This window comes from Pipistrellus hanaki, assembly GCF_964339955.1.
Source record: "Pipistrellus hanaki genome assembly, chromosome: 20".
NCBI classification, from domain to species: Eukaryota; Metazoa; Chordata; class Mammalia; order Chiroptera; family Vespertilionidae; genus Pipistrellus; species Pipistrellus hanaki.
In genome coordinates this window covers 15,724,483-15,739,261 of record NC_140522.1, presented here as the reverse complement: position 1 = coordinate 15,739,261, position 14,779 = coordinate 15,724,483, and the positions used below count along the sequence as shown (strand labels likewise).

At 46.2% G+C, this 14,779-nt stretch overlaps 1 pseudogene across 1 annotated transcript in view; it reads left to right on the top strand.

Annotated features, from left to right (window-relative positions):
* Window positions 1–267: 267 nt before the first annotated feature.
* Window positions 268–14,779, top strand: part of LOC311614282 (endophilin-A3-like) — a 67,866-nt pseudogene continuing 53,354 nt past the window's right edge. Inside the window, exons 1-4 of the transcript XR_014797102.1 lie at window positions 268–331; window positions 596–668; window positions 4,348–4,490; window positions 8,558–8,691. The product of XR_014797102.1 is annotated as an endophilin-A3-like (transcript). The remainder of the gene's footprint in view (window positions 332–595; window positions 669–4,347; window positions 4,491–8,557; window positions 8,692–14,779) is intronic.

The window sequence follows — 14,779 nt, the reverse complement described above, 5'->3', positions numbered from 1 at the left end:
GTGCTGGATCCCCAGTGTGGGTGTGCAGGAGGCACCTGATCCATGATTCTCATCATTGTTATTTCTCTCTCCCTCTCCCTTCAAGTCTAAAGCCAATAAAAATACATTTAAATATAATGAACAAATTAAATTTAAAAAGGCTGAATCTGAGAGTGGTGTGTGTGTGTGTGTGTGTGTGTGTGTAAAAGAGAGTGATAATTTGCATCAGATACTTTGATGACAAATCATTGTATATTATACTTACTTGTCTTTATTTCTGCAGAAAATTAGAGAAAAAATGAAAGGCATTGAAGGCACAAAACTAGATGACTACTTTCTTGACAAGGAAAGGGTAAGAGCATTTTTATGTCAATTGTGTGAAAAATGTGAGTCTCATCACATGATCTCACTCCTATGTGAGTCTCATCACGACCCTTCACAGAAATGATTGTGAAGTTGCCCCTGGTCTCCTATGTGGACCGTCCCTGGGGCTCCCAGGAATCGCCAGGATCCTCTGTTTCATCCCCTTTGTTGTGGGCAAAAGTCATGTCTGTGTTTTCCTATGAATTCACCATTTGTCACTCACCAACATTTTATGTGCTTTTTTTTTTTTTAGAAAATAAATAACACCAATAAAGCTGTTACAGAAATTCGTTTGAAAGCCACAGAATACATTCAGCCCAATCCAGGTAATGTGGGACAATGGCTGGAACTATCCTATTGCCCGTTCATGGTGACCCACACTGAACACCCACGTTGGCTGTGCCCACCCTTGATGTGATCTAGAAACAATGTTCTTGGGGTCTCAATCATGAAATGTGATTTTTGGTGTGTTTTTTTAAATATATTTTTATTGATTTCGGAGAGGAAGGGAGAGGGAGACAGAGAAAGAACATCAATGGTGAGAGACAATCATTGCTCCGCTGCCTCCTGCACACCCCACACTGGGCATTGAGCCCACAACCCAGGCCTGTGCCCTGACCGGGAATCGAATCTTGACCTCCTGGTTCACCGGTTGATGCTCAATCCCTGAGCCACACCTGCTGGGCCTGAAATTCGGTTTTATGACGTCTAGTCTCCAGCGACTCAATGGTTGCCTGGGCTGATGAGAGCAGAGTGGACAGTCCTGGGATCCATTGGGAAGGCTCCTGGTTTGGCAGCTACATCAGCAAAGACACGCAGGAGACCCTTCAGAAATCCATTCAGCATTTTGTAAATGCTTGCTGCTTACTTAGACATTTCCTCCGTTTTTACATACTGTTTTTGTTGTGGTTAATCCTCACCCGAGGATAGTTTTCCATTGATTTTTTAAAAATAAATCTTTATTGTTCAGATTATTACATATGTTCCTCTTCTCCCCCCCCCAATAGCTCCCTTCCACCTGATTCCCCACTCCACCCCATACCCCTACTACTACCCCAGCCACTGTCTTCATCCATAGGTGTAAGATTTTTGTCCAATTTCTTTCCGAACCCCTCACACCCTCTTTCCCCTGAGAATTATCAGTCCAATCCCTTTCTATGCCTCTGATTGTATTATATTCACCACTTTATTCTGTCCATCAGATTTTTTATTCACTTGATTTTTAGATTCACTTGTTGATAGATATGTATTTGTTGTTCATAATTTTTATCTTTACCTTTTTCTTCTTCCTCTTCTAAAAGAACACCTTTTAGCATTTCATAAAATACTGGTTTGGTGGTGATGAACTCCTTTAGTTTTTTCCTGTCTGTGAAGCTCTTTATCTTACCTTCAATTCTAAATGATAGCTTTGCTGGATAGAGTAACCTTGTTGTAGGTTCTTGCTGTTCATCACTTTGAATATTTCTTGCCATTCCCTTCTGGCCTGCATAGTTTCTGTTGAGAAATCAGCTGACAGTCACATAGGTACTCCCTTGTAGGTAACTAACTATTTTTCTCTTGCTGCTTTTAAGATTCTCTCTTTGTCTTTTGCCCTTGGTATTTTAATTATGATGTGTCTTAGTGAGGTCCTCTTTGGATTCCTTTTGTTTGGAGTTCTGTGTGTTTCCTGAGCTTGTAATTCTATTTCTTTCACCAGGTAGGGAAAGTTTTCTGTCATTATTATTTATAATAGGTTTTCAATACTTTTTTCTCTCTCTACTTCTGGCACCCCCATAATTTGGATATTGGTACGCTTAACGTTGTCCCATAGGCTCCTTACACTATATTCATATTTTTGGATTCTTTTTTTCTTTTTGTTTTTCTGGTTGGGTGTTTTTTTGTTTCCTCGTGTTTCAAATCTTTGATTCTTGGGGTCCTTTGTTCTACTGTTGAATTTCTGTATATTCTTTATTTCATACAGCATATGCTTAATTTCTGACTGGTCCTTTTTTTTGGTATTCTCATTAAGATATTCAAAGTTCTCACTAAGTTCCTCACAGTTTTTAGCAGATTCTTGAGTAACCTTATAAATGTGATTTTTAACTCTATGTCCAGTCTTCTGCTTTCCTCCGTTTCTTCCATTTGTGATCTGCCTCTTTGTCTCCACATTTTAGCTGCTTCCCTGAGTTGATGGAGTTGCTTTGTGTGCCAAGTGTCTTTTGGGACAAGTGGCTCAAACTCCCCAAGGTAGACACTCGTGTGCACAGATGTATGGGCTGCACAGTCTTGTCGTAGTTAAGCCTTGATTGTTGTTGGTATCACTGGGCAGAGTTGACCTACAAACCAATTGGCTGTGAGGATCAGCAATGTCTCCACTGGGAGAGCTTCTGTGCTCAGTTTGGATGGGGCAAAGTCTCAGAGCAGAGCAGGCAGCCTTGGTTTCCCATCATCCCTACCTTAAAAGGCTTGGGTCTCAGTGTCATGTGGCAACGGCTGCTCGCACCTCTGAGAGAAAGCTGCTCTCAAGCTTTGCCCACTGCCAGACAGTCCTATTTCTTTCTGAATGAGTGTGGGTACACAAAATCTCACCTGGAACTGGAGTACGTGTAATTCAGGAAGCTTTGTTTCCCTCCAGAACGAGAAAGGCATCCACACGTTCAACTCCCCTAGCCCTCTCCACTAGAGTGCCTCCTCACCTCTATCTTCCACAGTTCCTCTGGGTCTCCGTGCCCCGAGGCAATTGCTGCATGCACCTCTGAAAGAAAGCTGCTCTTGAGCTTTGCCCACTGCCAGACAGTCCAGTTTTTCCCCAAATGAGTGTGGTACCCAAAGTCTCCCCTGGAACTGGAGTATGGTGCAGTCGTGAGGCTCTGTTTCCCTTCAGAATAATCAAGGCAGCCAAGTATCCAGCCGCCCGGCCTTTTCTCTTGTGCGTGCATGTCTCTGCGTCTCTGCACCTCTGTCTTCCATAGTTCCCCAGGGTCTCAGTGCCCCGAGGCTATGGCTGAACACACCTCTGAGAGAAAGTTGCTCTCGGGCCTTGTCCGCTGCCAGACAGTACAGTTTCTCCCCTTATGTGTCTCGCCCAGGACTGGATTTTAGCACTATGTGGAGCCTTTGATTTGCTCTGGTTAGAGAAAGCCAGCCTTGTATTCACCTACCTGGCCCTTCCTCTTGAGAATGCACCTCTCCATGTCTCTGCACCTCTGCCCTGTGTTTCAGTGCCCTTTTCTTTTTCTTTCTAGTTGTAGTTTTGATTGTTGTGCAAGGCAGCCGTATAGGTGTTCACTTATGCCGCCATCTTGGTTTCTCCCCTCTTACTATATGCTTTCTCCATTGATTTTTAGAGAGATTGGAAGGGAGGAGGGGAGACAGAGAGAAACATCGATGTGAGAGAGACACACCCATGGGTTGCCTCCTGCACATGCCCAGATCAAGGCCAGGAGACCTGCAACCAAGGTACATGCCCTTCACCAGAATTGAACCTGGGACCCTTCAGTCCACAGGCCTACACTGTATCCACTGAGTCAGACCACCTAGGGCTCATTTACTTTTTGAAATACATTTTTATTGATTTCAGAGAGTAAGAGAGAACGAGACAGAGACAGAAACAGCAATGATGAGAGAGATCATGAATTGGCTACCTCCTGTATACCCCTCACTGGAGATGTGCTCTAACCAAAATGGAACTCGGGACCGTTCAGTCTGCAGGCCAATGCCCTATCCACTGAGCCATACAGACTAGGGATAAATAAATTTTGAGAGAAGACAGAGAGAGAGAGGTCCTGATATAGCCTGGTTGCATTGTGTGGACAATTTCCGTTTCCCTCATGAATCTGCAACCATTCTTTAAGCACCCACCTGGGTGATACATGTGCCAATCACAGAAAAGAATAAATAGGTCACTGTGGCCCTTTGGCACCTTGGATCTCTGACATGTCACTCAATCTTGCTGGCTCATGCTCTGTGCCAATGTGAGAGACTGCCCTGTCCCTTGAAGGAATTACAAATGATCCTGTCTTGAAGTATACAGAGCGAAGCTGGGCATGCTGAACCCGGCGTCGAAGATACACAACCAGGGGCAGGCCCTTGAGTGCCCACAGCCATTGGCCTGCTGGGCAACTGCATGCTCAAGTATGGCCACGACCTGGGTGAGGACTCCAACTTCGGTAAATGCGCAGGGCCTGGAGGGCGGGCGGCCCCTGTCGCCTGTAAGTTATACACAAAGACTTTCTCTTTCTCTTCTTTTCTTTTTTGGATTGATTTCAGAAAGGAAAGGAGATAGAGAAACATCAATGGTGAGAATCATGGTTTGGTTGCCTCTTGCACGCCCCCTACTAGAGATCTCAGGTATACCCTGAGCAGGCCTCAAACTGTGACCTCCTTGTTCCTAGGTTGATGCTCAAACATTGAGCCATGCAGGCTGGCTGCGACATGATTTTTGTTTGTTTGTTTATGTTAATTTTCACCTAAGGATCATTTTTTTAATTTTTATTTTTAGGGAGAATGGAAGAGAGAGGGAGAGAAGAGAAACATCAATGTGCAAAAAACACATTGATTGGTTGCCTCTTTCACGAGCCCCGATCAAGATCAGGTCCCGACCCAAGAAGCCTGCAACCCAGGTACATGCCCTTGACCTGAATCTAACCTGTGACTCTGGTCCTGTAGACTGACACTCTGCCCACTGACTACACTGGCCAGGGACCAGGATGTTTTTAAGAGAACCTGCCACCTCATTGTGTACAGCTTCGAGGTCACCCTCTTGCAAATGAATGTTGATTAGCTGATGCCCTTAGCAGGCTATACTGGGCATGGCTGCCCATCCTGCTGGGAGCTCCCTGCAGGACACTGCCAGGCTTCCTCCACACCAGGAAGGATCCGGTGACTTTCCCTCATAATGATCCAGGGAGAGGCCCCTGGAGGACCTGGAAGCAAAAGCTGAGATGAGATGTTCATTCATTCCTATTGACATCTTTATTGGTGGGTGCTTAGCCCTGAGGAGAACTCAATCCTTTTATTGTTTACTAGAGGCCCGGTGCACGAAATTTGTGCAGGGGGGTGGGGGAGAATGGGGGCAGTTGTCTCTCAGTCCAGCGTGAACCCTCACTCTCTCAGTCCAGCCTGCACCCTCATTAATCTGGGATCTTATCAGGCCTAAAGGGGTAATAGGACATCCCTTTTACAATCCAGGTCTGTCGGCTCCCAACCTTTCACTTGCCTACTTTACTGCCCCTAACCACTTCTGCCTGCCACCCTGATCACACCCTAACCATTCCCCTTGCCAGCCTAATGGAAGCCTATTTTGCTGACAGCCCAATTGCCCCTAACTGGCCTCCCCTGTGGGCCTGGTTGCCCCCCCAACTGCCATCCCCAGGTGGCCCAGAACCCTGAACTACCCTCCCTTGACAGCCTGGTAGCCCCTAACTTCCCTCCCTTGCAGGCCTGGCCCCTCCCAACTGCACTACTCTTCCACAATTGCGCTCCCCTGCAGACCTGGGTTCCCCACAACTGCCATCTCATGCAGTCCTGGTTCCACCTCAACTGCCCTCCCCTATTGGCCTGATCACCCCCAACTGCCCTCCCCTGCAGCCTGTGTTCCCCTCAACTGCCCTCCCCTACACAGGTGGGCACCCCTAACTGCCCTCCTCTTCAGGCCATCTTGTGGTGGTCATCTTTTGTCCACATGGGGACAGTTATTTTTGACCACATGGGTAGAGCCATTTGTGTGTTGAAGTGATGGTCAATTTGCATATTACTCTTTTATTAGATAGGATAGAGGCCTGGTACAAAGGTGGGGGCTGGCTGGTTTTCCCTGTTGGGTGTCCCAGATCAGGGTGGGGCTCCCTTGGGGTGTGGAGCAGCCTGGGTGAGGGTCCTGTGGTAGTTTGCAGGCCAGACATGCCCCCAAGGGATGAGGGCCCCTACTGGATGGGTTAGGCCAGCCTGTGTGAGGGACTGAGGGCTGTTTTCAAGCTGGCCATACCACCTTTAGGGTGGACGTTCCCGCTGGAGAGCCTGGCCAGCCTGGATGAGGGTCTGGTGATTGTTTGCAGGCTGGCCATACCCCCAGTGGGGACCCTCACCCCATGGGGGCATGGCCAGCCTGGGTAAGATACTGAGGGCTCTTTTTTGGCTGGCCACATCCCCTTCAGGATGGTGGTCCTCACTGGGTGCCTGGTGAGGGACTGATAGCTGTTTGCAGGCTGGCCATGCCCCCCAGCATGGACTCTTACTCCATCCCTCTCAGAAAGCCAGGCCCCCAGCCATTCCATGAGTGGTGGCCACAGCAGACTGGAAGCCTGGGCTGCCTCTGATGACCCAGGCTCTTAGCCCCGTCTTTTTTTCTCTCCAGCCACTCCTTCAGCAGAGGTTAGGGTGCATGGGAATCTTGGCTTCTTCTGACACCGGGGGCAACCCAAGTCTCTGCTCCTGTCAGCTCCATGGCCGCTGCCATCTTTATTGGATTAATTTGCATACTTGCTCCTGCTTGGCTGGTGGGTGCAGCAGAAAGATGGTCAGTTTGTATGTTTTTCTTTTATTAGTGTAGAAGATTACATGCAATAAACATTCATTTTTCAATAAAAAATGTTTTAAACACTCTAATTACTAGAGGCCTGATGCACTAAATTCATGCATGGGGATTGTCCTTCTCAATTCAGGAATGCTGGCTCCCAACTGCTCACCTGCCTGCCTGCCTAATTGCCCCCTAACCACTCCCCTGCCAGCCTGATTGATGCCTAACTGCTCCCCTACCAGCCTGATTGCCCCTAACTGCCCTCCCCTGCCAACCTGTCACCCCTAACTACCCTCCCCTGCTGGCCTGGTCACCCTTAACTACCCTCCCTTATCAGCCTGGTTGCCCTTAACTGCCTTTCCCTGCTCACCTGATTTCCCATAACTGCCTCCCATACTGGTCTGGTCACCTTAACTGCCCTCCCCTGTGGACCTAGTTGTCTTCAACTGTCTTCCCCTACAGGCCTGGTTGCCCCCAACTGCTCTTCTTTGCTGGCCCAATCACCCTACACTGCCCTACCTTGCTAGCCTGGTACCCCTAACTACCCTCCCCTGCCAGTCTGGTCCCACCCAATTGCCCTCCCTTGCAGATGTGGTCCCTCTCAACTATCCTCCCTTGCTGGCCTAGTCACCCACAACTTTCCTACCATCTTGTGGCAACCATCTTGTGTCCAGATGGGGGAGGCCCTCTTATGTGTTGGAGTGATGGTCAATTTGCATATTACCCTTTTATTAGATAGGATTACTAGCTACACAGTGCACGAAATCATCCACCTTGAAAGAAACTTTGGGCTGTGAGGCTGTATTTTGGTACAGGGGGAGGTCTCAGCCCATCCTCCATACCTCCGCCCAGCCCCTCCTGCTATGGCTTCCGAAGGTGCCAAGTAATTGGGGCCAGCACAGGCAGTGGGTTCAAGCAGCAACTCTGGCACCAGCAGCGGGTGCAAGTGGCAGCTGCCAGCCCAGATCTCCCCTCAGGAGCAGGAGGAGGTAGAGAAGCCCTGAGAGGTCACAGCTGGCAGCCACTTCTCACACCACTGAAGGTGCTAAGCAATCAGGATCAGCTCTGGCTACTCGTGTGGATACAAGTGTGCCTCCAGCACCGGCAATAGGTGTGAGTGTGGCCAGGGCTGGCAATAGGTCTGAGCACCAGGCAGAACCTCAGCACACTAGAGCAAAGAATTTTCAGTAACCACCAAAGGCTCGGCCCAGTCTGTGGCCCGCATTCACCTACTCCACCATCCCACTGTGGCCAACACCCTCCATGTTCCATGCATGAACCTTGGTGATCAGTGCACGTAATAGCAGCCCATTGTTCTGCTTTTTTCCATGGTCTTTTGCATATTAGCCTTTTATTATATATAATAGTTAGTGGTTGAATTTTGACCTAAGAACCAGGAGGTCACGGTGTGATTCCAGTCAAGGGCACATGCCCAGGTTGTGGGCTTGATCCCCAGGAGGGGCCATGCAGAAGGCAGCTGATTCGTGATTCTCTCTCATCATTGCTGTTTCTGTTTCTCCCTGTCCCTTCCTCTCTGTAATCCATAAAAAATATGTTTAAAGAAAGAGAAAGTTTTTGTGTTTATTCTTTTCCGAGTCAGTCCCTCAGCAAAGACCTTGTTAAATAAACCATCACCCACATACCTTGGGCAAGAAGTGAATAGTGCCTCCAACCTCTGGGTGCTCCATGAACAGACACTTTTTATTTGTGCTTCTGTCCCAGGTGGTGCGATGATTGAAATGGGCAAGGCCATGAAGCTGATGGCAGAGGTGAAAAAATCCTTTGATATTAACGTCAAGGAAATCTTTATTGATCCACTCCAGTTAGTCCATGACGAAGATTTAAAACAGATTTCAGTAAGTTTTCTCAGCTATAAAATCCCAGCATTGCTATATAAAATGATGTTTGTAGTTAAAACTGTGGGGATGTGTCTGTAGGGAGCCAGAAACAGCATCCATCTTAGTGTGGGCAGTGACACAGATAAGCACTCAGTAATGTTGACCTGGCACCCTTGGTGGGAGCCCCAGAGCTATGAACCCTTTATCCTGTAGCTGTGTGTGTGTGTGTGTGTGTGTGTGTGTGTGTGTTATGGTAAAGGTGTTTACTTATTTTAATCCTCATCTGAGGATATTTGTTCCATTGATTTTAATTTATTTAAAATTTTTTTATTGATTTCAGAGAGAAAGAGATTGGGAGAGATAGAAAGATCAGTGATGAGAGAGAATCTTTAATCGGTTGCCTCCAGTATGCCCCCCAAAAAGGAGTGAGCCTGCAATCCAGGCATGTGTCTTGGCCGATTTGTACTCAGGACCCTTCAGTCCACAGGCTGACACTCTATCTACTGAGCCAAAAACAGCTAAGGCTGTTCCATTGGTTTTTAGAGAGAGTGGAAGAGAGAGGGAGAGACAGAGAGAAACATCAATGTGAGAAAAACATATCGACTGGTTGCCTCCTTCTCACACCTGACCACCACCCCTGCTGGGGAGGAGCCTACAACCAGAATGGAATGCCAGACCCTTAGGTCTGAAGGCTGACACTCTATCCACTGAGCCACACAAGCTAGGGCTATCTTGTGGATTATTGAATCCAGAAAGTAACCAAGATAAGGGTACTTATTTCCACAACCATTGTTCACAGCAAATGATTCTTAAACTGTGGAGTGGATTTTTTACAATGAAAATAATAACCTCATTGCATCTTTTATATATATATATATATATATATATATATATATATATATATATATATATATATATTAAGAGAGAGAGAGAAATATCAATGATGGGAGAGAATAATTGATCCACTGTCTCCTTCACATCCCCTACTGGGACTGCGCACACAACCCAGGCATGTGCCCTGACCGGGAATCAAATTGACCTGTGTTTTAGGTTGATGTTCAACCACTGAGCCATACCACTCAGGCCTCATTGCCTCTTTTGATACATGGCACAATTGGTTATTAATTTCCAGGACTTTATTTTATATTGTAAGGCTTTCTAAAATGGCCATATGGAGCTCACACACAAGAGGAGGTGTGTGTTTTGTTCATGGTAGTGTTTATTCAACTCATTTTGTAACTGTTGGGGAACCTTATGGGAGACACACAATTACTCCAGAACAAGCATGTCAAACTCAAAGCTAACATGGGCTGTAAAAAAAAAAAAAAAAAAAAAAAAAAGGTTTCAATTTTCATGAAAAGGTAGATTTTGATAGAGACATGTTGAATACAAAAGGCTGAAATAAATTAGTCATCATTCACATAAAATAATAGACCATTTTAATACAAATATTTTTCTTATACATTGACTTAGGAGATATTGAATAACTGCACAAATGAATAAGTGTTTATGCAAATGAACCCATTTTTCTTGTTCTCTGAAAGCGAGATATTTTCTGTTGTGCTCACCAAACAAGTCAGTCCAAGAATAATGACGTGGCCATTGGCTGCTAAAATATTCACTGCTAGTATTAGGGGAGAGAAATGGTGCATCTGTTCATAAGGTAAGGGAAATAAATACAGCACAATGATAGTAATCAGTCATTAGCAAACATTGCAGTTAGTTAGTAAGAATCTACAATAATAAAAGAGTAAGATGCAAATTGACTGTACCTTTGTGAAGACTACCAGCCAATCAGGAGTGAGTATGCAAATTAACCCAACGAATATGGTGTGTTAGTTTGCATATGCAGGCTCCAAGTGGCTGAGGCTAGATGCTTGTGCCATTGCTATGGCAACAACACAGGCGTTCAGCACCGCCCCAGCTGCTCTGAGCCTCTGGGCAGTGTGGGTAAGGCAGAAAGGCGGCTCCCGCTGGAGTGAAGGTGGTGCTGGCAGCCAGAGGAAGGTAGGTCCATTCTTGCCCGAATCTTTGTGCATTGGGCCTCTAGTTATCTATAATATGATATTGTCAAAATTAAGTTGTAAAATTTTTATTACAACCTTCCTTACATATCTTTATATTGGCTGGGCCACAAAAATACTTGTTGTGGGCTGCATGCAGACAGCAGGCCATGCAGTCGACATGCTAGCTCTAGAAAATATTAGGGATGTGTTTTTATCATCTACTTCTTAATAAGGATTTGACAATAGTGCCAGAAGACATATCCCTGTTTTTGCTATAGTTAATTTGGTTGGAAATTAAGGACATTAAGAGAGCTGGAGTGAGGGGTCCTGTTAAAAAATTTGAAAATGGAATCTGAGTGTCAATACTGTGTCCTTCTGTTCCATATTTACAATCATCTATCATCCATCCATCCATCCATCCACCCATCCATTCATCCACCTATACATCCACACATCCATCCATCTATCCATTTACTAGAAGCCCAATGCACAAAATTTGTGCAAGGGGCTTGACCCTCACAGCCCCAGCCAGCCCTCACAGCCGACTTCATCAGGAAGGTTGTCTGGAATGCCAGTTGTCATTTGGATGGTCACTTTATTGTTTGGTCTAATTACTATATTAGTGCTTTATTATATAGGATGCTATGATCCATCCATCCATCCATCCATCCATCCATCCATCCATTTATTTATGCTATTGTCCATTTATGCACCCATCCATCCATCTATCCATTTATGCTATCATCCCTCCATGAATCCATGCATCCATTCATCCATTTATGGTATCATCCCTCCATGCATCTATCCATTCATCCATGTATGCTATCATCCATCCAAACATCCATTCATTTACTTCATAAATATTCCTTGATAATTTACAGGAAAAGAAACCTCTCCTAGATGCTGAGGGGCCCACCAAAAAGAAAAAAGTAACTGGGTCCTTCCTCCTTAAAATGTAGACTGAGAAAAAGTAATGACCTTCCTTGTAGAGGCATGGCAGGCCTCCCTGGCCACGTGCCGAGGTAGCAGCTCCAGGTCTGTCTCCTCTCCCTCAGAACCAACTGAAGAGCCTGGAGGGCTGCCGCCTGGACTATGATTATAAAAGGAAGCTTGTCAGAAAGATCCCCAACAATGAGAGCACACAAGCAATGGAAAAGTTCGAGGAGTCCAAGGACATGGCAGGGAGAAGCATGTTTAATTTTTTAGAAAATGATGTAAGTATTGACCCCAAGCAGGAGACCCTCCTGGGAATGAAAACATTGTATGTTTGTGGGGAAGCTCTGGGAGCCTTTGTTATAAAAGTTTCCAGAGATACTTGAGGCCCAGTGCATGGATTCATTCACATTGAAAGTAAATTAATTAGAGGAAAGATTCCTGAGGTACATATGATACTAAAAAAATTAAATCTCAAAATAGTATATCTATCTAATAAAGAGGTAATATGCTAATTGACCATCACACCCTCACAAAGATGGTAGTGCCCACAGCCAACAAGGAGGGGATATGCTAACTGACTGTCATGCCCTCAAAATGGTAACCCCAGCCCCCTCAGCACTTGCCTCCAGAATCCCCCAGTTCCCCAGCCTCCCAGAGACAGCCTGGGGCAAGCTTCGGATGGCAGCTGTCCAGCCTCTCAGGGCCGCCCAAGGCTCAGGTAAGCAGGGCCAGCCAAAGCTTGAGCTGCCAGCAGTGGAAGAAAGAGTTATGATGGGGTCATCACCTTCCCCTGATAGCTGGGTCGCCTCTGCACATAAGGGCTCCCAGACTATGAGAGGGGGCAGGCCGGGCTGATGGAACCCCTCTCCAGTGCATCAATTTTCATGCACCGGGCCTCTAGTACTATTATAAAATTAAAATGTGCATGATTGGCACCAATGACAGCTATATTTGTATTGCATATGCGCGAGTCATTATTTATTTTTAAATTGCTAGTGTGCGTCATATATACTAGCTAATCAGTCAGATGAATGTATAGTCAGCCACTTAGCCTTTTATATATAGAGATATATTTAACTGATTTCAGAGGGAGAGAAACATCAATGATGAGAGAGAATCATGGATCAACTGCCTCCTGCATGACCCCTACTGGGGATCCAGCCCACAACCCAGGCATGTGCCCTGACTGGAATTGAACTATAACCTGATTTCTAGGTCAGCACTCAACCACTGAGCCACAGCGGCCATGTCCCAGTATTTCATTCTAAGTGTGGTTTGGGAAGCAGAGGCCACCACACACAGCTGGTGCTTATGGCCTGAATACAGCTGGGGGCCTCCACATGACAATAGACTCAGCTTAGTAACCACCTCTCCCCTGGTTGCATTGAGCACCTACTATGTGTGTGCACAGCATCCCAGGATGCATGTCTTTCCTGATGTCAGCCAGGAATGGAGAAAGTGCCTAGTGTCAAATGCATCTCTCCATGACATAATCATGGGAGAGAAGAGCTGCTGATGTCCCCTTCGACCCTCTCAGCCCCATAGTGTTTCAAAGAATGTTCCTTTAGCCCTAGCTGGTTTGGATCAGTGCAAAAAGCATAGGTCTATGGATGGAAGGGTCCCAGTTTCAGGCATGTACCTTGGTTTCAGGCTTTATCCCAACCCTAGTTGGCTCATGTGCAAAGGCAAACCAATCGATGTCTCTCTCTCACATCAATGTTTCTTTCTCTGCCTCTTTCTCCCTTCCACTCTCTCAAAAAAAAAAATAATAAAATAGAAGGATCACATAAGGATTCAAAACAAAACAAAAAGAATGTTCATTTAGTTCTCTTCCGTGATTCCTTTTCATGTTCTGCAATGCCACGCAGATTATAAATGGGGTGTTAAAGTAGAAATTCACTTTCCTGAGAACAGGGGTGGCAGTCTACTAGGATAACATGAGGTTGAGGCCCTGTCTGCCACGCGGGAGAGGTGGGGAGAGGGAGAGAGGTGGTGGTGGCGGGCTGGAAGTCTTGCAGGAATATTCCTGCAACAGGTCACTAGTTGATTTATAGAGAGAGTGGAAGAGAGAGGTAGAGACAGAGGGAAACATCCATGTGAGAGAAATGTCTATTGGTTGCCTCCTGCAGGTGCACTGACCAGGGCCCTGGCAGGGGAGGAGCCTGCAACCGAGGTACGTGCCCTTGACCAGAATGGATCCTGGGACCCTTTGGTCTATAGGCCGATGCTCTCAGATCGATGAACTTTATAGCATAAAAGAAAATCTGAGAATATTCTCTCTGTGATTTAGTTGGCATTTTGTTGAGTTAAAACACATTTATAATCAGAACTCCATGTGCACATGTGTGGCTGGCATCACTAGCTCTATTCCTCATAGATCTGAATGATGCTCACCAGCTCCTGTGACATTAAATGAGCCAAGGTGGATGGGGATTCCCTGCAAGGCCTGGTCTCTGGGCTCATGTCCCACCTCCAGCCCCCATGGGCTCCAGTGCCCAGGTACTAACATTCCCTTCCCTGCAGGTAGAGCAAGTTGGCCAGTTGGCCCAGTTTGTCCAGGCGGCTCTAGACTATCACCAGCAGTCAGCTGACATTCTCAAATGCTGCAGAAGAAGCTGTAGATTCGGTAAGAGCCTCCCGTGCCCGCCCGGGGATGCAGCGTCCCAACCAGTGGGAACCACTCCCTCTGGCTCTCTGCCTCACCGTCTCCCCCACCCCTCCCATTGTCTATTTCTTTCTTTCTTTCTTTCTTTCTTTCTTTCTTTCTTTCTTTCTTTCTTTCTTTCTTTCTTTCTTTCTTTCTTTCTTTCTTTCTTTCTTTCTTCTCTCTCTCTCTCTCTCTCTCTCTCTCTCTCTCTCTCTCTCTCTCTCTCTCTTTCCCTCCCTCTTTTTTTCTTTTTAAAAAATATATTGTTATTGATTTCAGAAAGGAAGGGATAAGGAGATAGAAACATTAATGATGAGGGGAGGCATGGACTGGCTGCATCCTGCATGCCTCCCACTGGGGATCAAGCCTGTAATCTGGGCATGTACCCTGACTGGGAATGAACCGTGACCTCCTGCTTCATAGGTTAATGCTCAACCACTGAGCCATGGCTGCCTGGCTACTAAAGACTTTTTTTGAGAATGAGTTATATCCTATGAAATATGCATGGTATCCTGTG